This window comes from Martes martes, assembly GCF_963455335.1.
Source record: "Martes martes genome assembly, chromosome: X".
Taxonomy (NCBI): Eukaryota; Metazoa; Chordata; class Mammalia; order Carnivora; family Mustelidae; genus Martes; species Martes martes.
The window spans coordinates 69,027,124-69,054,877 of record NC_137897.1 but is presented as its reverse complement, the minus strand read 5'-3'; the positions used below and the strand labels follow the sequence as shown (position 1 = coordinate 69,054,877).

At 36.1% G+C, this 27,754-nt stretch overlaps 2 pseudogenes across 2 annotated transcripts; both read right to left on the bottom strand.

The window, feature by feature from the left end:
- Window positions 1-20,554: 20,554 nt before the first annotated feature.
- LOC308337410 (RNA-binding protein FUS-like) lies at window positions 20,555-21,182 on the bottom strand (annotated as a pseudogene). The gene has a single exon. The product of its transcript is annotated as an RNA-binding protein FUS-like (transcript).
- Window positions 21,183-21,473: 291 nt separating this feature from the next.
- Window positions 21,474-22,362, bottom strand: LOC308337409 (annotated as a pseudogene). Its single transcript has one exon. The product of its transcript is annotated as an uncharacterized misc_RNA (transcript).
- Window positions 22,363-27,754: the final 5,392 nt, after the last annotated feature.

The window sequence follows — 27,754 nt, the reverse complement described above, 5'->3', positions numbered from 1 at the left end:
TTCCCTTTCTCCACATCCTTTCCAACATTTGTTGTTTCTTGCCTCATCAATTTTTGCCATTCTAACTGGTGTAAGGTGAGATCACAATGTGGTTTTGATTTGAATTTCCCTGATGGCTAATGATATTGAACATTGTTTCATGTGTCTGTTAGCCATTCATAGTCTTCTTTGGAGAATTGTCTGTTCATGTCTTCTGCCCATATTTTGACTTGATTATTATTATTATTATTATTAATTATTATTATTATTATTGGGGGGTATTGAGTTTAAGAAGTTCTTTATAGATCTTGGATACCAACCCTTTATATGTAGTGTCAATTCTCAACATGGCACAGGAACATTGAAGCTAATTGGTGTTCTGTGGAAACTGTTTTGTGATAGCTAAATACATTTTAGTCTCTTGGAAATAGAAAGCTATTGTACCTGGTAGAAATCATTGTAACCTGATTACATCTTATAGCAAAATCTTGAGCCCCATAAAGATGAGAGGGCAGAGATAAGATTATTTTGTGATGCAGGATCAAAATAGGGAATGAACAAAACTAGTTGGACCACCTTTCTGCCTACACACATTTCATTATAAGCATTTCTAAAGTTGCTAGGCTGTTTGTATCCCACCCCTCCCATATTCTCTATAGGAGAAGAAGGATAGTACAATGATAAACATTACCTAGCTTTAAATATTTACTTATCATTCAATATCTGTGTGACCTGAGGAAGTTACGTAATCCCTATGTGCCTCAGTTTCACCATCTATACTATTAGACAAATGATAGTGCCTACTTCACAGGATGATACAAGACTTAAATGAGTTAGCATGCACAAAACAACTAACACGGCTCCTGGAACTTCATAAACACCCAGTATTGCCAGTTGTTAGTCCTATCATGGTCATGCCATAGGCTAAATATCAACATGACTTTGCCCTGATAATATTAACCCTGATAACATAGTTAAGGAGATATGTGCCAGGCATCTGCTTTCCATACTCTGTCATTAGAGGCACATCACTCAAAGTAAAGTTCACCCCACACTCAAGGGCAAGGGAATTAAAATCCACCTCTTAGAAAGGGGTATATCAAAGTATTTGTAAACATATACTAAATCACTACAGTAAGTCAATGTTTGTGGAGACATATTTAGAGGATTTATAAATAACTTTTCTCCTTATTGTTTCACCTACTAGCATCACATTCCATCTGCAGATCTTGTCTGCAACAATTATCCTAATTTTGATTTTCCATCCCCTCACTGCTTTTCCAGATATTAATATAATTAATATAAATGGTTCCTTTAATTCATCATGGTTGTGTGTCTTTGATCATATGTGCTCTGCCTGACTTTGTCCTCTTGCTCCATCACTCCCTCAATGACAAATAATCTTCTTGTCTTTTATGACTCAGTACAAATTACTTATTTTGAGAAACCTAGCTATCCCATTTCCTATCCAAAACTGAATTTTGCCACCATTTCAATTCCCAATGCCTTGCTATATTTAAGACTATCATATGACAGACATAAAACCATTACTGAACTTCTAAATATGTTCTTCTTGGGGTGCCTGGGTGACTTAGTCTGTTAATCATCCAACTCTTGGTTTTGGCTCAGGTCATGATCTTGCAGTCATGAGACAGAGCCCATCTCAGGCTTGTTCAGATTCCTTCTCTCTCTTTCTCCCCCTTTGCTCCTCCCCACTACACCTTGCACTTTCTCTCTCTAAAACAAACAAACAAATAAGTAATAAATACATAAAATGCTTTTCTTATGATGTTTCTTGAGAGGCAGGTAATAAACTGAGTGTTATATAAGGGAGGAGTTGGGAGGTAGGGTAACGAGGCAATGGGCATTAAGAAGGGCACTTGTGGTGATGAGCACTGGGTGTTATATGCAACTAATGAATTGTTGGACACTACATCAAAAATTAACGCTGTACTATATGTTGGCTAATTGAACATAATAATAAAAAAAAAGAATTGAGAAAAAAAAAAAAGCAGGTAATGTTTCTTATTATCACTCTATCCCTAAGTGCCTAGGGACTTAGGGATAAATCTGGAACATTAAAGGAAAAATCAATAACTGCTTGTTAGATGATTGAATGAATAAAAAATCAGTTGTGAAAATTTGATCTTCAGTTTCTGAGGCATTTATTCACATACTAGCCTCAGACTTAAAAGGAACTCAGCATATCAGAGATACCAACTTATTTTTAGCAGCTTTGTAATACATATAAGGAAGACATTACAACTTTTTCTTTCATCTTCTCCTTCCCATTTAACATGTCTCAATCTCATCTTCCATTCTACCATATTCCACATAAAACATCATTTCAACCAACAGACTATAATTAGTTAGGGAAAGTGGTGTGCAGAAAAGTTATTAATGGAACCCATAGGAAGGGGCCAAGATGGTGGAGGAGTAGGGGACCCTATTTCAGCAGGTCCCCTGAATTGAGCTGGATAACTGCCAGGCCACTCTAAAAACCCATGAAATCAGCCTGAGGTATAAGACAATACCTCAGGATCTATAACAACAAAATATCTCCAGCAGTCAATTTTGAGGTATGAAACAGGGAGCTGTGATTCTGCAGGAAGATATCAGAAGATAACCAAAAGGGGAGGGAGTCACCTTAAGCCCTGGCACTGGGAAGGTGAAATAACACAGGAACACAAAAGCCTTCTACGCTGGGGACCAGACAGAAACTCATAGACCAGTAGCTATAGGGAAAGGACTTTCAGGCAGCCTCCAGACTAAAACCTGGAGCTGCGGGGGCAAGTGTGTGAACTAGGGGTGACTGGTGGTTTTTGAAGCACAAAGGGCAGAGATGTGCCTGGCCCTGGAAGTGAGGGCTGGGAAGGCTGCTGTGGGATACAAAAATCCAGGACACTGTGGTTTTTAGCAGAACAGACAAAAACGAAGTCAGTGTGCCCTGGATGGCTTTCTGGAGAACAGACTGTGATCTCTCTGTTCTGAGACAGAGAATTGGATATGGTGGCTTCTGTCCCGACTCTCATAAAAGATGCAGAAAGCTTCCAGGGAAAGCTTCTAGAGAACAAAAGCCCCCCCCACCCAAGCAGTTTTCACTGAGCTCATTACCATCACAGGGGGCAGGGCCACTCTGCCCAAAAGGGGTTTTCTGAGTAACAACACAGCAGGCCCCTCCCCCAGAAGACAGGCTGAAAGAAAAAGAGGCCAATAACACTAAGGTCCCTATACAACAGGTGCATCTTGCTTGGATTGTGGTCAATATTTTGGACTCTGTACATTCCCTCAACCACCTCTCACCAGAATGACTAAGAGGAGGAACCCCCAATACAGGAAAACTTCAGAGACTGTGACCTCTGCTGCAGAACGAATGGATCTGGACATAAGCAAGATGTTGGAAATAGACTTCAGAGTAACAGTTATGCAAACAAGAGCTAGATTGGAGAAAACCATTGATGACAACATAGACTCTCTGAGGGCAGAAGTGAGAGCTGACCTGGCAGAACTTAAAAATGCTATCAATGAGATCCAACCTAATCTAGATACTCTAACAGCTAAGGTAAATGATGTGGAAGAACTAATTAGTGATCTAGAAGACAAACTGATGGAAAAGAAAGATCAGGAAGAGCCCTGGAACAAACAGCTTAGAATCCATGAAAACAGAATTAGAGAAATAAATGACACCATGAAATGTTCCAATGTCAGAATTATTGGCATCCCTGAGGGGGTAGAGAGAGAGAGGACTAGAATATATAGTTGAGCAAATCCTAGCTGAGAATTTCCAAAATCTGTGGATTGAAACAAGTGTTTGTGTCCTAGAAGCAGAGAGGACACCCCTCAAGATCAACAAGGGAAAAGCAACCCCCCTGGCATATGACAGTGAAATTCATGAATCTTAAAACATCTTAAGGGCAGCTAGGGGGAAGAGACTCTTTATGTACAGAGGGACGAACATCAGAATGATGTCAGACCTGTCCACAGAAACCTGGCAAGACAGAAGGGGTTGGCAAGACATATTCAGTGTACTAAATGAGAGTACCATGCAGCCAAGAATACTTTATCTGGCAAGGGTATCATTTAGAATAGATGGAGAGATAGAAGTTCCAGAACTGGCGAAAACTGAAAGAATATGTGACCAATAAGATGGCCCTGCAATAAGTATTAAGGAGGGTTCTATAAAAGAAGACCCAAAGAGTGATATAGAACAGAGATTTAAAGAGGCAATCTGTAGAAACAAGGACCTCACAGGCAACCTGATGACAACAAAAACATATCTTTCAATATTCACTCTCAATGTGAATGGCCTAAATGTTCCCATAAAATGGCACAGGGTTACAGATTGGAGAAAAAGATGGACCACCCATATGCTATCTACAAGAGACTCATTTTTAACCTAAAGATACATCCAGACTGAAAGTGAAGGGATGGACAACCATCTTTCATGCTAACGGACCTCAAAGGAAAGATGGGGTAGCAATTCTCATATCAGAAAAAATAGATTTTAAGCTAGAGACTGTAGTCAGAGATACAAAGGACACCATATATATATAAGGTGTCCTTTGTCCTTATATATATACATACACACACACACACACACATATACACACACACACATATATATACACACACATATATATATATTTTATATATATATATATATATAATTTGATAGAGAGAGAGAGAAAGTGAGAGAGAACATGAGAGGGGAGAAGGTGAGAGGGAGGAGAAGACCCTATAGAGCTGGGACCCCGATGTGCAACATGATCCTGGGACTCCTGGATCATGACCTGAGCTGAAGGCAGTCACTTAACCAACTGAGCCAACCAGGCACCCCACTATATCATTCTTAAAGGTTCTATCGCAAGATCTAACAATTGTAAATATCTCTGCCCCAAAAAAGGGAAGAGCCAACTACATAAGCCAACTGTTAATCAAAATACAGAGAAGTATTGATAAGAATACGTTAATTGTAGGGGATCTTAATAGACCACTCTAAGCAATAAACAAATCATCTAAGCAGAAAATCAACAAAGAACTTTGAATGACACCCTGGACCAGATGGACCTCATAGATATATACAGAACATTCCACTGGAAACTGGAACTCAATCACAAGAAAAAGTTTGGAAGAAATTCAAACACTTGTAAGCTAAAGGTCATCCTGCTTAAGAATGTTTGGATCAACCAGAAAATCAAAGAACAACTTAAACACTTCATGGAAACCAATGAGAATGAAGACACATCAGTCCAAAACCTATGGGATACAGCAAAGGTGGTCCAAAGGGGGAAATACATAGCCATCCAAGCCTCACTCAAAAAAAAATAGAAAAATCCCAAATAAGCAAACTGTCTTTACACCTTAAAGAACTGGAGAATCAATAACAAATTAAACCTGCCCCATGCACAATAAGGGAAATAATTAAGATTAGAGCAGAGATCAATGAATTAGAAACTAGAGATACAGTAGAATGCATCAATGAAACTAGAATTTGGTTCTTTGAAAGGATTAATAAGATCAATAAATGACTCGCTAGACTTACTCAAAAAGAAAAAAGGACCAAAATAAAATTATGAATGAAAGGAGAGAAATCACGACTAACACCATGGAAATAGAAACAATCATCAGAAATTATTACAAACAGCTGTATGCCAATAAATTAACACAGAAGTGGACGCATTCTTGGAAACCTATAAACTTCCAAAACTAAATCAGGTAGAAACTGACAACCTGAACAGACCAATAACCAGTAATGAGATTGAAGTGGTGATGAAAAAATTCCCAAAAAACAAGAGTCCAGGACTGGATGGATTCCCCAGGGAATTCTATCAAACTTTCAAAGAAGAAATAATACCTATTCTCCTGAAGCTGTTCTGAAAAATAGAAACAGGAGGAAAGCACTCAGATTCTTTCTATGGGGCCAGCATCACCTTGATCCCTAAACCAGGCAAAGACCCCATCAAAAAGGAGAATTATAGACCAATATTCCTGGTCAATATGGTTGCCAAGATTCTCAACAAGATCCTAGCTAATAGGACCCAACAGTACATTAAAAGATTATCCACCACGACCAGGTGGGATTTATCTCTGGCGTGCAAGGGTGGTTCGAGATTCGCAAATCAATCAATGTGATAGAACACATAAATAAGAGAAGAGACAAGAACCACGTGGTCCTCTCAACTGATGCAGAAAAAACATTTGACAAATACAGCATCCTTTGCTGATTAAAACTCTTCAGAGTAAAGGGATACAGGGAACATTCCACAACTTCATAAAATCCATCTATGAAAAATCCACATTCTCAATGGGGAAAAGCTGAGAATCTGTCCCTTAAGATCAAGAACACAACAAGGATGCCCACTCTCAGCACTATTGTTCAACATAGTACCACAGAAATCAGTTGTTTTCATATACACTATCAATGAAACTATAGAAAGGGAAATTAGAGAATCAAATCCATTGACAATAGCACCCAAAACCATAAGATACCTTGGAATAAACCTAACCAAAGAGGTAAAGGATCTCTACTTGAGGAACTATAGAACACTCATGAAAGAAACTGAAGACTCAAAAAGATGGAAAAACATTCCATGCTCATGGATTGGAAAAATAAACATAGTTAAAATGTCTATGCTGCCCAGAGAAATCTATAATTTTAATGCCATCCTGATCAAAATACCATGGGCGTTTTTCAAAGTGCTGGAACAAACAATCTTAAAATGTGTATGGAACCAGAAAAGTCCACGAATCTCCTAGGATATGTTAACAAAGAAAAACAAAGCTGGGATGACCATGTTGCCTGATTTCAAGCTATGTTACAAAGCTGTGGTCACCAAGACAGCACAAAAACAGAAACACAGACCAATGGAATAGAGTAGAGAGCCCAGATATGGACCCGCAACTCTATAGTCAAATAATCTTCGACAAAGGAGGAAAACGGTGGAAAAAAGACAGTCTCTTCAGTAAATGGTGCTGGGAAAATTAGACAGCTATGTATGAAAGAATGAAACTTGACCATTCTCTTACACCATACACAAAGATAAACTCAAAATGGATGAAAGACCTCAATGTGAGACAAGAATCCATCAAAATCCTAGAGGAGAACATAGGCAGTAACCTCTTAGACATTGGCTACAGCAACTTCTTTCAAGACACGTCTCAAAGGCAAGGGGAAAAAAAGTGAAAATGAACTTTTGAGACTTCACCAAAATAAAAACTTTCTGCATAGCAAAGGAAACAGTCAACAAAACAAAGAGACAACCCACAGAATGGGAGAAGATATTCACTATTCACAAGTGATACTATAGACCAAGGACTATAAAGAACTGTTCAAATTCAACACGTGCAAAACAGATAATCACGTCAAGAAATGGACAGAAGACATGACCAGACACTTCTCCAGTGAAGAGACACAGGGCTGACAGACACATGGCTAAGAGTTACATGGCTAACAGACACATGAAAAAAATGTTCAATATCATTAGCCACCAGGGAGATTCAAATCAAAACCACATTGGGATACCACCAGACACCAGTTAGAATGGAAAAATTAATAAGGCAAGAAACAATAAATGTTGGAGAAGATGTGGGAAAGGGGAATCCTCTTATACTGTTGGTGGGAATGTACATTGGTACAGCCACTTAGGAAAGTTGTGTGGAGGTTCCTCTAAAAGTTAAAAATAGAACTACCATATGACCTGGCAATTGCACTACTGGGTATTTACCCCAAAGATATAGATGTAGTGAAAAGAAGGGCCATATGCGCACAAAGAGGGCAAGAAATCCTCAAGCAGACTCCCTGCTGAGCATGGAGCCCAACATAAGGCTTAATCCCAGGACCCTGAGAACACGACCTGAACTGAGATCAGGAGCTGGCTGCTTAACCAACTGTGCCACCCAGGTGCCTCAAGTTGATGATTTTTTATTTCATTCTTTCAAATATTAGTTCACTGGTGTGCCTGGGTGGCTCAGTTGGTTAAACAACTGCCTTCCTGCCTTTGGCTCGAGCCATGATCCCAGAGTCCTGGGATCAAGCCCTGCATCAGGCTCCCTGCTTGGGCCTGCTTCTCCCTATCCCCCTGCTTGTGCTCTCCTGCTCTCTCTCTCTCTCTCTCTGTCTCTCTCTCTCAAATAAAATCTTTTAAAAATCAAATATTAATTCATTTTTTTCATTTTTTTATTAAGTATTTGCTACATCAAGCACTGTGTTTGGTGTTAAGTAAATGGTGTTAAGAAAACAAATAGTCCCTGGTTACATGGAGCTAGACATTTGTAACAAGGGTGATTCAGCTGAGGGTAATATAATCAACTAACATAAGGAATGGGATATTAAAAACAGATTTTTAGAGATGGGGAATTTGATGATGAGTTTGAGGTCCCCATGTTAGAATAAATGTGGATGTGGTATCTATTAAGCAGTTGGAAATTAAGGAGTTAATTTAGAAGATTCTAGCCTAAGATATATAATGGGGAGTTACCCATGTACAGTTAGGAAAGATATGGAAATAAATGAGATCATGAAGGTAGTACATAAAATTGGAGATGGTCTATGCCGTAATCTGGGAAGCATTAATATTCACAGAGGCAAGCAAAGATCCCCAGGATAGATAACTAGAAAACAATTATTTTTGGAATACAAGGGAATGGATTGTTTCATGAAGGAGGAAAGCTCAATAGTAAAAAATTTCACAGAGATGTCAAGGGAAACATAAATTCACATGCATGAAAAGGAGTGGAAGGTATAGGCTTCTATTATGGAATTAGTAAGTCAGGTTAATAAATTAAAAATAAATAAAAGGTACAGCATTGGGAATATAGTCAATGATGTAACAGTGTTGTATGGTGACAGATGATAGCTACCCTTGTGGTAAGAATTGCATAACATAGAGATGTTGAATCACTATATTGTATACCTTAACTAATATTTGCATTGGAATTCATTGTGTGTCAACTGTATTCAAATATTTTTTTTAAAAGAAATATATGAATTGGATTTCACAATTAGATAGTAAATTAGTAACCTGTGTGAGAATTGTATCAATATAGTTATGGTTATCCAATCAAATCTCAAATGTGTTTATGTCTTCTGTAATACTTGGAGAATTGCTGTGCACATGATAAATACTAAACAAATGTTTGCCTAATTAATGAATAACATAACTATTCTATTTGTGTTTACTCAATTAAGGAATAATGAGTATTTTTGAAGATGCTGTTCATCTTCAAGCCTTGTTATATAAATATTGATGAACGAGAAAACTGGATATATCAGTCTTCATCCAAAATAACAGATATAAAAATATTATTTTAGGAAAATCAGCTATTTTCACTTCATTACAATAGTTTATTTGTGAATAAAAAACGTTCAACTTTACTTGCAACTTGGTTGTAAAATATTTCATTTATATGTGATGGAACATAAACTACATTACTTCTCATGATCATTCTGTGAGATATATGTTATAATCTCTGTTTTACTGAGAAGGATACAAAGAAAACTTAAGTCATTTGTAGAAAATCATTTACTGAGTAATTTACTCATTGAGTCAATGTCAAAAATGTACAGTTAATACAGGTACAAAAGCATAGAATTCTGTTTACTATAAAACATATTTTTTTTTCCATTCTGCAATCAGATGTCTCTACTGAGTTTTGTTTTATTATATGTATTTCTTATGCACTTCTAAATAAATATAACTGATTTTATGCATGTTTGTCCAATTTTTTCATGTTATATAACCTTGGTGAGATTTGTACTCATTATTTTGATTACATGGAATGTAATCCACACTTACTAGGTCTTGATAAGAAATGAAAAATTGTTAAACACAGATGTTTGAATTTAAGTACATAAGTTCAATTTTTTTGAAATACATGAAAAATTTGAAGTTTACAATTAGTTACGTAGAAGAAAAAAACCACAAAGACAGCAAATGACTAAAAAAAATTAAAAAGAACATGCACACAAGGTGCATTTTACCACAAAGTTATAATATATAGTATCACTATTTTTAGTCCTTCCCACATAGTAGAAATAAAGAGACATACAAATAATTCCGTGGAAAAGTAATGCATGTTATTTGTGTGTGCATCAAAGAGAAACTAGGCCTATAAATAAAATGGTAAAGGAGAGAGCCTGGGAGGGACATCTGGGTGGCTCAGTCAGTTAAGTGTCTGCCTTCAGCTGAGGTCATGATCCCAGGGTCCTGGGATTTAGTCCTGCATCAAGCTCCTTGATCAATGGGGTTTCTGCTACTCCCTCTGCCCCTCCACACACTTTTTCTTTTTTTTTTTTTATTTCTTTTCAGCATAACAGTATTCATTGTTTTTTCACCACACCCAGTGCTCCATGCAATACGTACCCTCCCTAATACCCACCATCTGGTTCCCCCAACCTCCCACCCCCCGCCCCTTCAAAACCCTCAGGTTGTTTTTCAGAGTCCATAGTCTCTCATGTTCTTGGTCTCCTCTCTCTCTCTCTCTCAAAGAAAGATAAATTAAAAAATATTATTATTATCTCAAATAAAGATAAATTAAATCTTAAACTAAAAAGGGAGAGAGCCTTGAAACAATGGATAATAGCTAATATGGGATAAGATAAAAAGGCCCATTCTGGTGTGTAAATCATCATTGCTACTTTCAAATTGAACGAAGATTCATTTTCAGCTCATTGGTCACAGACTGGAAATCTAAGATGTGTATTTATTTTAAGCCCGCTTCTCAGTTCTTGCAGGAAACCAAGTTAGTTCATAATTATTGAAAATTTTAAGACATGTTGATTTTTGGGGTGCCTGGGTGGCTCAGTGGGTTAAAGCCTCTGCCTTCAGCTCAAGTCATGATCCAAGGGTCCTGGGATCGAGCCCCGCATAAGGCTCTCTGCTCAGCAGGAAGCCTGCTTCCCTCTCTGCTTGTCTCTCTGTCTATCTCTGTCTGTGAAATAAATAAATAAAATCTTTAAAAATAAATAAATAAAAAGAGGTGTTGACTTTTGAATTGCTACACAGTACCAAATATATATATACATTAAATGTACTTGCAGATCTTGGCTGGACAAAATAAAGGTTCATTTTGTCCATTGGTGTTTGACATAGATACACTCTAGAAAACATCTACTGTACCTGGTTTGGTTTATATTTTTCCCAACTTTTGCCAACAAATTCTAAACACAATCCTACTGAGTTAATGTGAAAATGCTACAGTGTAGGAAAGTGCTTGAAAGGTATGAAAACTTTAATTTTAATGTGCTGTGAATTTTCTCATTTCTTCTAAATTTAGGAATGGAAATTAGAATTTAGAATGAACAAAATGATTATTAAGCTAAACAATAGTACTTCTTATGTTTGAGGATTTAGAATATACTTAAACTATTTTATTATTTATACCATTATTATAACAACAACTATATTACATGTACATGTAAAAATATATGTAAACTTCTGTATGAATTGTATGTAGAAAGATAAACTCTTCCCTCTTAAGCATTTAGCACACATTATGACATCAATTGATAGTGTAACACAATGATAGAAATATACTGAGAGAATGTTACTGAAACTTTGGCTATGTCTTCACTGAAATATCTGTTTACTGTAGTTTTTTTTCTCATTATAAAAATTTTATTTAAACTCTATTTACTTAATATACAATGTAATATTAGTTTCATGTGTACAATTTAGTGACTCAACATCCCATACAACACCTGTAACTCATCACAACAAGTGCACTCACCTATTTCACCCATCTGTCTACCCACCTCCCCTCTGGAAACCATCTGCTGTCTATAGTTGTCTGTTTCTTGTTTTGCCTCTCTTTTCCCACATGATCATTTATTTTCCTTATTAAATTCCACATATGAATGGAATCATACAGTATTTCTATTTCTCTGATGTATTTCACATAGCCTAATACTCTAGCTCCCTCCATTTCATTGCAAATGGCAAGATTTCATTATTTTTTATCATTGAGTAATATACCACACTTCTTCATTCATTGATCAATTGATGAGCATTTGAGCTGTTTCCATAATTTGGCTATCATAGGTAATGCTGCTATAATTATTGAGGTGCATGTATCCCTTAAAGTCAGTATTTTTCTATTCTTTTAGTAAACACCTCATAGTGCTATTTCTGGATCATAGGGTAGTTCTGTTTTTTAACTTTTTGAGGAACCTCCATACTGCTTTCCAGAGTAGCTGCAATAATTTGCTTTCCCACCAGCAATGTAAGAGGTTCCCCTTTCTCCACATCCTCATCAACACCTATTGTTTCTTGTGTTGCTGATTTTAGACATACTGAATAGGTGTGAGGAAATATCTCATTGTAGTTTTCATTTGTATTTTCCTACTGTTGAGTTATGTTGAGCACCTTTTCATGTGTCTATAGGCTATCTGGATGTCTTCTTTGGAAAAAAATGTCTATTCCTGTCTTCTGTCCATTTTTTAAATTGATTATTTGGTTTTGGGATGTTGAGTTTCATAAGTTCGTTATATATTTTGGATGCTAATACCTCATCTGCAAATAGTGAAAATTTGCCTTCTTCCTTGCTGATTTGGATGCCTTTTATTTCTTTATGTTGTCTGCTGCAAGTAGGACTTCCAATATTATGTTAAATAGCAGTGGTGTTGACATACCTGTCTTGCTCCTGACTTTGGAAGCAAAGCTCTCAGTTTTTCCCCATTGAAGATGAAATTAGCTGTGGTCTTTTTTTTTTTTTTTATTTATTCATTTGACAGACAGATCACAAGTAGGCAGAGAGGCAGGCAGAGAGAGAAGGGAGGAAGCAGGTTCCCCGCCAAGCAGAGAGCCCGATGCGATGCGGGGCTAGATCCCAGGACTCTGGGATCATGACCTGAGCGAAGGCAGCGGCTTTAACCCACTGAGCCACCCAGGCGCCCCTAGCTGTGGTCTTTTAATCTGTGGCATTTGTTATGTTGATTTATTCTCCTTTTAAGCCTACTTTGTTGAGGGATTTTTATCATGAATAGATTTTGTACTTTGTCAAATGCGTTTCCTGCATCTATTGCAAGGATCATATGGTTCATTTATTTTATTAATGTAGTGTATCACATTGACTGATTTTTGAATATTGAAACACACTTGAAGCACAAGAATAAATACCACTTGATCTTGGTGAACGATTCTTTTAAGTATCATTGGATTTAATTTGCTAGTATTTTTTGAGAATTTTACATCCCTGTTCATCGGGATATTGGTCTGTAGTTTTGTTTTTAGTGGAGTCTTCATCTGGTTTGGGTATCAGGGTAATCCTGACCTCGTAGAATGAATTTGGAAATTTTCCATTTTTCCTACTTTTTGGAACAGCTTGAGAGGAAGTATTAATTCTTACTTAAACATTTGGTAAAACACACCTGTGAAACCATCTTCCTGGATTTTATTTGTTGGGAGATTTTTTACTACTGTTTAACTTTCACTGCTGGTTTTCAGCCTATTAAATTTTCTATTTCTTCTTCTTTCAGTTTGGTAATATATGTTTCTAGAACTTTATCATTTCTTTCAGGTTGTCAAAATTGTTGTCGTGTAGTTTTTAATCATATTCTCTTATAATTGTAGTTCTGTGGTATTGGTTGTTCTTTCTCTCTTTTGTGATTCATTTATCCTTTTTATTATTTAAATTCAACTTAGTTAACATATAGGGTATATTGGTTTCAGGAGTAGAAATTAGTGATTCAATACTTGCATATAACACCCAGTGCTCATCAAAACAAGTGCCTTCCTTAATGCCCATCACCCATTTAGACCATTCCCGGAATGACCTCCCATCCAACAACTTTCAGTTTGTTCTCCATAGTTAAGAGTCTCTTATGTTTTGCCTTCCTCTCTGTTTTTATCTTGTTTTATTTTCCTTTCTTTCCCCTATGTTTATCTGCTTTGTTTCTTAAATTCCACATGGGAGTGAAATCATATGATATATGTCTTTTTCTGACTGGATTACATCACTTAGCATAATATACTCTAGTTCCATCCATGTTTTTGCAAATGGCAAGACTTCATTGTTTTTGATGGCCGAGTAATATTCCATTGTATATATACCACATCTTTTTTATCCATTTATCTGTTGATGGACATTTGTTCTTCCATAATTTGGCTGTTGTTGATAGTGCTGCTACAAACATTAGGATACATGTATCCCTTTGAGTCAGTAATTTTGTATCCTTTGGATAAATACCTAGTAGTGCAATTTCTTGGTCACACAATAATTCTATTTTAAACTTTTTAAGGAAATACCATACTGTTTTCCAGAGTTGCTGTACCAGTTTGCATTCCCACCCACGGTGCAAGAGCATTCTTTCTCCACATCCTTTCCAGCATCTGTTGTTTCCTGAGTTGTTAATTTTAGTCATTCTAATCAGTGTGAAGTGGTATCTCATTGTGGGTTTGATTTGTATTTCCCTGATGATGAGTGATTTTGAATATTTTTTCATAAGTCTGTTAGCCATTTTTATGTCTTCTTTGGATAAATGTCTGCTCATGTCTTCTGCCCATTTCTTAAATGGATTGTTTATTTTTGGGGTGTTGATTTTGACAAGTTCTTTATACGTTCTGGATATTGCACTTTATCTGATATGCCATTTGCAAATATCTTCTCCCATTCCATCAGTTACCTTTTGGTTTCATTGCTTATTTTCTTCACTATGCAGAAATTTTTATCTTGATGAGGTCCCAATAGTTCATTTTTTGCTTTTGTTTCCCTTGCACCTGAAGAATGTCTCTAGTAAGAATTTGCTATAGCTGAGGTCAGAGAAGTTGCTGCCTGTTTTCTCCTCTAGGATTTTGATAGTTTCTGGTCTTGAATTGAGGTTCTATTTTGAATTTATTTTTGTGTATGTGTAAGAAAGTGGCCCAGTTTCATTCTTCTACATGTTGCCAATACCATTTGTTGACAGACTTTTTCCCATGGGATATTCTTATTTGTTTTGTCAAAGATTAGTTAACCATATAGTTGACCATATAGTTATGGGTTTTAATGTTTTCTTTTAGATAAGTCTGTATAGGAATTTACCAATTTTATCAATGTTTTGAAAGAACCAGCTCATGGTATCATTGATCTGTTTTATTGTTTTTTTTTTGTTGTTGTTGTTGTTCTGTTTTTGTTGTTATTGTTGTAGTTGTTGTTTGTTGTTTTTTGTTTGTTTTTATTCCTTGTGCTGGCTTTTAAGGTTCATTTGTTCTTTTTCTATATCTTTCAGATGCAACTAGGGTTATTTACTTGAGATTTTTCTTGCTTCTTGAGTCAGGCTCATATTGCTGCATACATCTCTCTTAGCACACCTTTTGTTACACCCCAAAGTTTTGCATCATTGTGTTTTCATTTTATTCCTTTCTTTCTATTTATTTTATTATTATTTTTTTAATTTCCCGGTTGACTCATCCATTACTTAGTAGTGTGTTGTCTAACACCCATATATTTGTGGTTTTTCCAAATTTTTTCTTGTGGTGGACTTTATGTTTGATAGTACTGTGGTCAGTACTGTGCACATGGGATCTTCTTCAGAATAGATCATGTACTAGGTAACAAATAAGGGCTTATCAAGAACAAAAAGATTGAAATTATAACATTATTATTTTATTACTGCAATGCTATGAAACTTGAAGTCAACCACAAGAAAAAAATTGGAAACACCTTAAATACATAGAGGTTAAACATTCTACTAAAGAATGAATAGGTCAACCAGGAAGTCAAAGAAGAAATAAAAAAAAAATACATGGAAAAAATGAAAATGAAAGCAATGTTTTAAAACTTTGGGATATAGCAAAAGTGGTAATAAGAGGAAAATATAAGAAGCAAGAAAAATCTCAAAAAAACAACCTAACCTTGTAAGGAAAGAAATAGAAAACGAGCATCAAATGGTACCTAAAACAACTAGAAAGAAGGGGATGATTAAAATTAGAGCATTAATAAATGATGTAGAAACAAAATAACAGAGCAGATCAATAAAACAGGAACTGGTTCCTTGAAAAAAATTGATTAATCCCTAGCCAGACTTATCAAAAATGAAAGAGAAAAGACCCAAATATATAAAATCACAAATGAGAGAAGGGAAATAACTAACACCATAGTCATATAAGCCATTATAAGAGAATATTATGAAAAATTATATACCAACAAGTTGGGTAAACTGGAAAAAATGGATAAATTTCAAGAAACACATAAACTTCCAAAAAATGAAACAGAAAGAAATGGGAAATTTGGACAGAGTGATAACCAACATGAAAGTAAACCAATAATAAAAAATATCTCCCAACAAACAAAAGTCCAGGATGAGATAGCTTTAGGGAATTTTCCCAAACATTTAAAGAAGAGTTAATATCTATTCTCAAACTATTACAATAAGTAGAAAAAGGAGGAAAATTTCCAAACTCATTTTATGAGGTCAGTATTACCTTGATACTAAAACCAGAAAAAAAGTCTACTAAAAAAGAAAACTGTGGGCCAGTATCTCTGATAAACATGGATGTAAAATTCTCAGTAAAATACTAGCAAACCAAATCCAACAGTACAGTAAAAGAATCATTCACCACCATCAAGTGGGATTTATTCCTGGGCTACAAGGGCAGTTCAATACCCACAAGTTAATCAATGTGATACACAACACTAATGAAATAAAGGTTAAGAACCATGTGATCCTTTCAATAGATACAGGAGAAGCATTTGAGAAATTACAGCATCTGTTCATTATAAAACCCTCCACAAAATAGGTTTAGAGGGAACATACCTCAACATAATAAAGGCCATATAGAGAAAAAGCCACAGCTGGATGAATATCCACCATTTGCATCAACATGGATGGTACTGGAGGAGATTATGCTAAGCGAAGTAAGTCAGGCAGAGAAAGACAATTATCATATGGTTTTACTCATATGTGGAACAGAAGCGATTGCACAGAGGACCAAAGGGGAAAGGAAGGAAATCTGAAGGGGGAGCAATCAGAGAGGGAGATTAACCATGAAAGACTATGGACCCCAGGGAAACAAACTGAAGGTTTCAGAGGGGAGGTGGGTGGGGGAGTGGGGTAACAGAGTGATGGGTACTAAGTTGGGCACATGTTGTGATGAGCACTGAGTGTTATACACAACTAATGAATCACTGAACACCACATCAAAAACTAATGTTGTACCATACAGCAGCTAACTGAACATAATAAAAATAAATGAAAGAAAGAAAACACCCACAGCTAACATCATCCCCAATGGTTAAAAATTTAAAGCTTTCCCTATAGGGTCAGGAACATGACAGGGATAAACACTTTTACCATTGTTATTTAACATAGTACTGGAAGTCCTAGCCACAGCAATCAGACAACAAAAAAAAAAGAAATAAAAAACATCCAAATTGGCAAGGAAGAAGCCAAACATTCATTATTTGCAGATGACATTACACTCTATATAGAGAACCCAAAAGACTCCACCCAAAATTCATAGAACTGGTATTTGTAGAGCACAAATTCAGTAAAGTTGTAAGATACAGTATCAACATAAAGAGTTCTTTCGCATTTTTATACACCAGTAATGAAGTAGCAGAAAGAGAAATCAAGGAATCCATCCCATTTTGAGTTGCACCTAAAACTTTAAGCTACCTCGGAATAATCCATTTTTCTTTTTTTTTTCCCCAAAGGTTTTATTTATTCATTTGACAAGGCACAGCGAGAGAGGGAACACAAGCAGAGGGAGTGGGAGAGGGAGAAGCAGGCTTCCTGAAGAGCAGGGAGCCCGATGCATGGCTCAATCCCAGGACTCAGGGATCATGACCTGAGCTGAAGGCAGATGCTTAATGACTGAGCCACACAGGTGCCCTTACCTTGGAATAATCCTAATGATAGAGGTAAAAGATCTATACCCCGAAAATGATAATATGCACTGATGAAATTGATTGAAGAGGACGCAAAGAAATGAAAATAAAATTCCATGGTCATGGAGGAATTTTGTTAACATAGTATTGTTAACCTAATATTGTTAACATATCTATGGTACCCAAAGCAATATACACATTTACTATAATCCCTATCAAAGTACCATTAGCTGGTTTCACAGAGTTAAGAAAAAGAATCATAAAATTTTTATGAAACCACACAACTCCTTGAATAGCCAAAGCAACCTTGAAACAGAAAAGCAAAGCTGTAAGCATCACAATTCTGGACTTCAAGTTGTAGTACAAAGTTGTAGTGCTCAAGACAGTGTGTTACTGGCACAAAAATAGCCTCATAGATCAATGGAACAGAACAGAGAACCCAGAAATGAGCCCACAACTATATGGCCAGTCAACTAATCTTTAACAAGCTGGCAATAATATCCAATGGAAAAAAGAGTCTCTTCAACAAATAATGTTGGGAAATATGGACAGCAACATGCAAAAGGATGAAGCTGGACCACTTTATTACACCACACATAAAAATAAATTCAAAATGGATGAAACACCAGGCTGCCTGGGTGGCTCAGTTGGTTAAGCATTGAACTCTTGATTTTGGCTCAGGTCATGATCTCAGGATTGTGAGATCAAGCTCCACATCATGTTCCACACTTAATGCAGTATCTGCTTAAGATTCTCTCTTTTTCCTTATGCTACTCCCCGCCTTCTCAAATAAATAAATAAATCTTTTTTTTAAATAAAATAAAATTGATGAAAGACTAAAATGTGAGACAAGGAACCATTAAAATCCTAGAGGACAACACAGGCAGTAACTTCTTTGACATTGACAGTAGCAACTTCTTACTAGATATGTCTCCTGAGACAAGGGAATCAAAAATAAAAGTAAAATATTGGGACTTCATCAAAATAAAAAGCTTCTGCACAGAAGAAAACAATAAAACCAAAGGTGACCTATGAAATTTGTGGAGATATTAGAAAATGACATCCAATAAATGATTAGTATACAAAATATAAAGAATTTATGAAACTCAACTCCCAATTAACAAATAATTCAGTTCAAAAATGGGTTGAAGACATGAATAGACATTTTTCCAAAGAAGACATCCAGATGGCTAACAAGATACATGAAAATATGCTCAACATCACTCATCATCAGGGAAATGCAAATGAAATCTACAATGAGATATCACCTCACACCTGTTAGAATTGCTAAAATCAACAACAAAAGAAACAAAACGTTTGGGAGAGGATGTGGAGAAAGGGGAACCTTCTTGAAATGCTGGTTGGAATGCAAACTGTTGCAACCAATGTGGGAAACAGTGTAGAGGTTCCTCAAAAAGTTAAAAGTAGAACTACCCTATGATCTAACAATTGAACTACTAAGTATTTTCACAAAGAACAGAAAAAATACTAAATTCACAGGGACATATGCATCTCCATATTTATTGCAATATTGTCTATAATAGTCAAATTATGGAAAGAGACCAAATGTCCATCAACTGACGAAATGATAAAGAAAGTGCAGTGTTCACACACACACACACTCATACACATTGGAATATTACTCAGCCATAAAAAATGATGAAATGAAAACGAAGGTATGGTGTGTTTGTGTGTGTATACATACATTGAAATATTATTCAGCCATTAAAATGAATAGAATCTTGCCATTTGCAAAGATGTGGATGGAGTTAGAAAATCTTATGTTAAGCAAAATAAGTCAGAGAAAGACAACTGCCATACGATTTCCCTCATATATGGAATTTAAGAAGTAAAAAAAATGGTCATAAAGGGAAAAAAAGAGAGTCAAACCAAGAAACAGTCTCTTAAGTATGGATAGCAAACAGATGGTTACAGGAGCTGAGGTGGTGGAGGAATGCTTTAAATATGTGATAGGTATTAGGATTGCACTTCTTGTGATGAGTACCAGATGTTGTATGTAAGTGTTGAATCACTCATTGTACACCTGAGACTAATATTACATTGTATATTAAATCATAACTAAAGAATAAATGAAAATGAAAAAATAAAAATACTCATTCTTTATTTCTCTTATACCTTAATGTTTTTGCCATAAATTACATGTTTGAAGTAAAACAACTTCTACTTAAAAAAAGAAAAAAAAAACACTTTAATTGTGTAATTTTGATTCTTAAAAAAAATCTCATCAATTTCACATAATTTGTTTTATATTTGTGTTTATCTGTTCATTTTAAAATTTTTAATTATTTATTTCATTCTTCTTAATAGAAATGATTTTTTTAATGGGAACCCAAGGTATGGTTACAATTACATAGTCTGGGGGAACCTGGGTGGCTCAGTGAGTTAAAGCCTCTGCTTTCGGCTCAGGTCATGATCCCAGAGTCATGGGATCGAGTCCCGTATCTGGCTCTCTGCTCATCGGGGGGCCTGCTTCCTCCTCCTCTCTCTCTCTCTCTCTCTCTCTCTCTCTCTCTCTCGGCCTGCCTCTCTGCCTACTTGTGATCTCTGTCTGTCAAATAAATAAAAATAAAAAAAAAATTGTTAAAAAAAAAAAAAACAATTACATAGTCTGACACACACACACACACAAACCCATAGGTGAGCAGGAGTCAGAAGGTTACAAAATGAAGGTAACACTGGGTACAAGAAGAAAAAAATTGCAGAACTTCAGGAGCCAACCTAATACTGCCTCTCATGATCCTGTCTTTTCTCACTGGAGTCCATCTTGCCAGAGGTAAAGCCACATCTCCCCACTATCCCAGCCCCCTTGGAAGCCCCCATAATCCCCACCTTGGCCATGGTAGCCACCCCGAGCATAGCCTCCATGATGATCATGTCCATAATTACCTCCATTATGAGAACCTCCTAATCCCCTTCCTGAGCCATCTGATTTAGAGGTCTTACACCAGTTGCATTCATTCCTCCAAGAGAAGTTCATGTTCTCACATATAGGATTAGGACACTTGAGGTCATCAGGTCACTGATGTCTGCCATTACCACCACCTCCACTAAGGAATCCTCTGCGGCCCCCACCACCTGCTATCACCTCCATTGCTTCCATGGCCCAGGGGTCCTCACCGTCAGCCTCTACAGCCATTGTCACTGCCCTGATTGAAGTCTGTTCACTGAGTAACAAATGAGGCCTTGATAGGATTCCCAGAGAATTATCTACCATCAAACCTGTCAATAGCTGCTTTAGCAAAAAATGGGTCATCAAATGATACTGTTGCCTCTCCCTTCAGCTTGCCTGTTTCCCTGTCTGTGCACAGATTAATCATGGGCTATCTTGTTTTCTTTCTTTTTTTAAAATTAATTAATTTATTTATTTTAATAAACATATAATGTATTTTTATCCCCAGGGGTACAGGTCTGTGAATCTCCAGGTTTACGCATTTCACAGCACTCATCATAGCACATACCCTCCCCAATGTCCATATCCCCACCACCCTCTCTCATCCCCCCTCCTCCCAGCAAACCTCAGTCTGTTTTTTGAGATTGAGTCTTTTATGGTTTGTCTCCCTCCCAATCCCATCTTCTTTCATTTTTTCTTTTCCTACCCCTCCAACCCCCCCACATTGCATCTCCACTTCCTCATATCAGGGAGATCATATGATAGTTTCCTTTGTGTCTTAATAATACCAATCAACCACAGATTCAATTTTAACATTTTCATACAAGCCTTGCATGAAGATGGAATTGTTGTTTGAATTATTCTGCTTAAAGTCATGATGTGATCTTTGGTCTTAAGGGCCACCAAATATACTGAAACCAGCATGGTCACTTCTGTCCATGCTGCCTCTGCCTTCACAGCTTTCTTCACAGTCACCTCCATGACCTTTGGGTTCATAACCACCACTGCTGCAGTTGTCACTGTCCCATCCACAACCCCCACTGTCCTGCTGGCCTCCCCTGTTGCCACTTCCACCATCACTCTTGTCCTGATTGTCATAACCACTGCTGCCACCACTCATGGAGGACTGATCTTGGACATAGTTACCTTCATCATCCCTTCCATCACCACCTCCACTGCTACTGTTGCATTGGTTCTGTTGCCTATAGCCTTGAAGGAAATTATAGGAGCTTTGCTGCTGTCCATAGCATTACTGCCATCCACTATAGCCAGCCTATTGAACATAGCCCACTCTGGGGCTGCCCATAGCTATTTCTCTGAGAACCACTACTATATCTTCTGAGGTGCTGCTAGTGGCTGTATGTTGGCCATCACCAAGGTAAGAGGACTGTTGCCCATAAAATCACGGAGAACACTGACTATTTCAATAGCCACCAGTTGAACCACATCCCTGGGGAGCTGACTGAGGGCCATAGCCTATGTTCTTTGCCCATAAGAAGAACCATAGCTGCTCTAACCATAACCTGAAGTGACTGCTGACTGGCTGTAATCACTGTAACTCTGTTGTCCATAGTGCTGATTTCTTTGCTGGGAATAGCTCTGCCCAGGCTGGGTGAGGTAGGCCCAATGGTTTGGGTTGTTTGTTGGGTATTGTCATTTGAGGTCATGTCCACCCACACACAAACGGACTGACAAGGAACAAGATTCCAACACCATAGAGCAAGGAGCCTGTTTTTTTTTTTTTTTTTCTGTTTTTGTTTGTTTGTTTGTTGTTGCTGTTTTGTTTGTTTTTGTCAATTTAAATTAAAATAACATTTTCAGCCAGGGGTAAAAAATTGAAATGGTTGCTAGGTTAACTTTATTGATTATATTTTTAAATTAATGTTTTCTCCTTTATAGATAAGCACAAAAATATTTCTTAAGGTTATTATATCTTCTAGTCATATATTCACTTATTTATTTCTGCACAATGCCAGCCATTAAGAATTCCTTCCTTGTAGGGGTGCCTGGGTGGCTCAGTGGGTTAAAGCCTCTGCCTTCAGCTCAGGCCATGATCCCAGGGTCCTGGGATCAAGCCGCACATCAGGCTCTCCCCTCAGCGGTGAGCCTGCTTCCTCCTCTCTCTGTCTGCTTCTCCGCCTACTTGTAATCTCTGTCTGTCAAATAATTAAAATCTTTAAAAAAATAAGAATTCCTTCCTTGTAATATCTTTCTATAAGGTCATAAAATTTCTCTTTTTTACCTTGGAGAAAAAGCCATGTTTTCTGGCACTTTACCAATCAGAATTTATCTCCTAATCTATCTAAGCATTTTTATTGGTATCTTGCCATCTTGCAAACCTCTAATTTAGTACACTTCACTGTGAAAGTTACTGGCAATAGAGATTGCTAGAGGATTCTGATTTAGCTCTCTTGCTCTTTAATGGGGAGGGATCAACATTTCTGCTCTTTATGGTGCCCAATGTTCTTTTTTTTTTTTTCATTTGGGTTTATGGAAGGGGAAGACCATAATGTCAATAACATTTAGTTTATCCAAGAACTACACTAAAACCAATACCCTCATTCAATCAACATTCTCAGTGCAGGATTTATATGGTACTCAGGTGATTTAGTATTATAAGTAAACTGTTGAAGTCTAAAAATTATGATACATTTGTAGCCAAATATTACCTAGCTTCATGATCTTGGACAAATTAATCTCTCCAAACTTTCATCTATAAAACATGGATAGCAACATGTTTCTCCTCCCCTGGATTGTTATAAAAATAAATGAAGTATTTTAGTGTTTTTAAAACAACAGAGCACTAAAAATTCAGAGAATAGATACAGACATAGGAATAGATATATAAAAATAGTTGGGTGAAATGTGTCTTGGATTCTTCCTTACCTCTATATCTAAATGCAGGTATTCCCACTTTCAGTGTTCTGCATTTCTCCCTATGCCCAAAGTTCTATGTCACAATTTTCCTTACCCATAGAAACCAAATGTGAGGAATTCATCCACATTGAGCTGTTAGAACTTTTAAATTTCTCTTTATGATGGTATTTGCCTGTAAATGAATTCTTAAAGGGGATTTTGAATAAAGCATAGTCTCTTTTATTGCATGTTTCTTACTGGAACCCCATCTTTATATTGCATTTTAGTATTTATCATTCAAGTCATATACTTGTATGATATTTTGAAAATACTAAGTCTTTCTTTGGAATCATTTGCTCAGGTTGTCTTCAGCTAGTGGACCTAGACATAGGCATAGTTCAAGTTATATAGATGGTTCTGTTGAAGTTATTTTCATTTCTATTTCTGAATTTTAAATGGAACCTTTTCATATTTCTCCTGGCTAAATTCTTTTTCTCTATTCTTAATATTAAATATTATTCTTTTTAAAATTATCAGATTCCAATTTTGACTTGCCAAAATATCAAATCACAATATTTTATATACAAAATTTTATGTACACAATCTCTATAATTGATATTGATTACTCTTTTTATTAGTTTGCTAGGACATTTGTAACAAAGTACCACAGGCAAGATAATTTAGACAATAGATATTTATTGTCTCACAGTTCCAGAGGAAGTTCTAGAAGTATTAAATAAATGTATTAATTAGGTTGATTCCTTCTGAGGGCTGTGAGGAAAGGATCTATTCCAGGCCTCTCTCCTTGTCTTCTAGATGGTTATCATTTGCTTTTGTTTCTTTACATCATCTTTCTTCTTTATGTGTCTGTGTCCAAATTTCCACTTTTTGTAGAGATATCTGTCATATTTGATTTGGAGTTCACCCTACTCCAGTATGACTCCATCTTAACTAATTATATTTGGCATTACCCTATTTTCAATAAGGTCAACTTTTGAGGCACTAGGGTTTAAGACTTCAACATATGAATTTTGATGATGGACACATCAAGCCTACAATACTTTCTATCCATCTTCTATATATGGTGGAATAGTTTTTTTCACTTATAACTTCCAGGTGAGACATTGGTTATTAACACCAGTATTACATTGTAATAACTTCTAAACCCATAACAGACCATTTTAGAATATCAAATTTATATTAATATCACCAATAGTGATTAAATATATTTTAACATTTTATTCATATATTAACTTAATTGGGTATTTTCAAATCTATCCCTCCTGGGTTAAGGACACCTAGATATTTATAGGAATTTTTTTTTTCCTTTTACTAGATTATTATTAACAACTTCATTTTGAACTGTCTGTATTTGTTTACATACTAGCCCCACCAACCCTAGCTCATATACATGTGCATTCCAGTGTGAGTCAAGTCAGAGATTCAAAGCAATAACTAACTTTTTATTGTACTTCTTTGACACATGGATGCAGACCATAATCATTAGTGGTACTATATTAAGTATGTATTTAACCCACTCCCATATGCTCTCCAATCAGGAGTTTGTTCTTTGACACACACATAAAAGATTTGAAGTCAGTCTTCATTAAGCCAGAAGCAGAATCCAAAGCACTTTTCTAATCACTTTGCTAAATAAATTTCAAGAATTCCTAAACAAAATGTTGAAACAGTTCTTCCCTCTTAAATAAGACAGTGTTAAAAGTTAAAATTAACACACTATTTTGGGAAAGGAAGTGAAAGCAATTGGATAAAATTAAAAAAAAAGTAAGCAATCTCATGTATGTATTACACAGAATAATTTTGAAGTGTGCCTTGAAGGAATGTGAATTATTTTTTTTTTTACTTCACACAATAATTGGAAACTTTGTGTTTATCTGTTATTTATCTAACACTGCCATCTAGTGAACATATGAAACTTTGAGAATATAGTTTCTTCCAGGCATTGCAGGCTTATTAAACAAGATTTCACACAAAAACATGTCTTAAAAAGATTCTCACATGTATTTTACCTTGAAGATTAAAGTTAAAAGAAGAATTCTGAGTCTAAAGGATAAATAGCATAACTGGCTTCAGTTTAGGGAAAATAACTTTTTAAAAGTTTATGTATTTGAGAGAGAGAGAGAATGAGTGTGTGCTAAGGGAGAAGCAGAAGGAGAGGAAAAGAGAACCACAAGCAGACTTCCTACTAAGCATGGACCCCAATGAGGGGCTTGATCCCATGACCCTGAGATAGGGGCCTGAGCCAAAATCAAGAGTTGGATGTTTAAATGATGGAGACACCCATGGTCCCCAGGAAAATAACTTTTATAGGTGGTATTATTTTTTACATCCAGCTGTTTTATTTTTCTTGACTTTAATTTCAGTCAATATCTTTTACTTTTTTTAAAAATACAGCTATAGTTTCTACTTCATAAAATGAGGTTGATTTTGGTGCTGTAATAAATGCAAAATTACATTTTTACATTCCTCTGTTAACAGTAATTGAATGACTGGGGCCTTATGCACCATATGTAAAATGTAAGCATTAAAAATGTGTTTTGAAGCATATGTTTTTTTAATTATAGAATTAGTTAACTCTTATTTTAGGCTATAAAAAGCATACTGCACTTGTTAATAGTTATATGTAACTGCTGTTTATATAATTGTTGCACTTAATTTTATGCAGACAGAGCTTGGCTATATTTGCTTTAGTGTATGACATTTATAATACATTGAATCAGCAGCAACCGAAATTCATTGTAGCATGCAATCAAACAAAATAGTTGTTACTAATATCTTCTTATTTTTGCTTAGTACTTCTCATTGAGTAATGTATGTCTAATAAAGTTATAGTATTATGTAGTGGAAAAATCATGGCCAAATTATAGACAGGATGTTATATGGGTTTAAATCCTGGATCTCCTAGTTGCAAAATTCTGCACTAACTGTGCCTTTAATTCACTGTACCTGAAACCATGGGAATTCAAAAGGTCCCCAAAGAATTGAACCAGACTACCCTGACATAAATAATATTATTTCTCCTTGGTTCATTAATTTTATTAAAAAACAGTTTCAGTTCTCCAGCTAAATATTGCTTATCTGTATTTACTATATGGGTAGCACAGTCCATGAAACATAAGATAGGTATACAAAAATGCTTTCTTAAGTATTATATGGAAAGACATTTAACTATATAAAGCCTAAAATATTAGAGCAGTTTTGAGAACACTCCAACTGTTATAAAATTCCAAGCCATTGCAGCCAATGTACTGATACATTTTTTTCCTAAAGATTTTATTTATTTATTTGTCAGAGAGAAAGAGAAAGACCACAGAACCAGGAGGAGCAGCAGGCAGAGGGAGAAGCAGTTTCCCCACAGAGCAAGGAGCCAGATGCAGGACTCTATCCCAGGACTCTGAGGTCGTGTCCTGAGCCAAAGGCAGACGCTTAACCTACTGAGCCACCCAGGTGTCCCTTTTCCTTTTTTTTATTTCCCCCCTTTTTTCCCCAAGATTTTATTTATTTATTTCTGAGAGAGAGAGCATGAGTGAAAGCACAAGCAGAGGGAGTGGCAGGCGGATGGAGAAGTACACTCCCTGCTGAGCAAGAAGCCCAATGTGGGACTCTGTCCCATGATCCTGGAATCATGACCCAAACAGAAGGCAGATGCTTAACTGAGCCACCCAGACATCTCAGAGTACAGACAAATTTTAACAATTGATGATTTTGGGAAAAAGAGCCTTGATTTGTAGCATTTCAGGGTTTTTGTGCTAAAATACCACTGTAGAAATTCATGTTAATCAAGAATTTATCAGCTGGCTTACAAAATTCCAGAACATTTAACAATTGACCCTTGTACATCAGTACAAACCAGCTCCAGCACAACACTGTTTCCACTTGGATATCTTTCTGTCATCTCATTCTTTCATTAGTATCATATGTAGTTCTGAGTCCCAGAATCAAGACACTATAATTCTTGAGGTGACTGGTATCAACAATCAATCAATCAATCAATCAACATTGATTCCTTTATCCTCTTATATTGAAAAAGGTTAGGAAACTAAAAATCACATTTTTCAAACTACCTCACTGCTAAAGTTTAGGATGTGATTATGTTTTGCTTGTCAAATGTATTTGCATGAGATTAGAAAGCAAATTTTTTTTTCTCTAGAGCCATTTTATCAGAGGTACCAGTATTAGGTT